Here is a 748-nt window from a genome sequence, read left to right on the forward strand (position 1 = left end):
GGGATTGAATGACTGTGACGAGCTTCAAACTCCTGAAGGCTGGGCGTTAGTGACAGACGCAAAAGAATCAATGGATTCTATTCCAACCTGATTGAGAACCGACAGATGATTAGCTGTGCTGTGACAGAGCATAGGACCATTTTCACTGAGAGGATGGGATGTAGCCATTGACAACGGTGATGCCCTACATACAGCTTGCCATGGAAAGGAGTAAGAAGAAATTGGATGAATGTAATAAGAAAGTAGAGATTCAAGAGGAGCACATCATCTCCATACGCCTATCTGAAATTTCCACTATTGATTCACAAAAGTATTTCTATCCTATTTTATTTTCTGTTTATTATTAATTTTCGAACTTATCATAAACCAATTTAATCTGCCTAACTGAGATTTACAAGGTGACCATAGCTTGCTTCATACCAACAATCTCCGTGGGATCGACCCTTACTCACGTAAGGTAATACTTGGATGACCCAGTGCACTTGCTGGTTAGTTGAACGGAGTTGTGAGATTCTCTAACAGTGCCTGTAACTCTTTTGGTCCAACAACAACACTAAGTTGTTGGTTCCATTACCAGGGATTATTAAGATCCCAATTCATCATACCATGATCTCTTTGGGGTATTCTTGATAGAGCCAATATTTAAATTTCATACAAGTACAAAGAGACCAACTTTGAGGATCACAATTTCGTCCACCAAGTTTTTGGCGCCGTTGCCGGGGATTGTTCGAGTATGGACAACTGACAA

This window comes from Arachis duranensis, chromosome 1, assembly GCF_000817695.3.
Source record: "Arachis duranensis cultivar V14167 chromosome 1, aradu.V14167.gnm2.J7QH, whole genome shotgun sequence".
NCBI lineage: Eukaryota > Viridiplantae > Streptophyta > Magnoliopsida > Fabales > Fabaceae > Arachis > Arachis duranensis.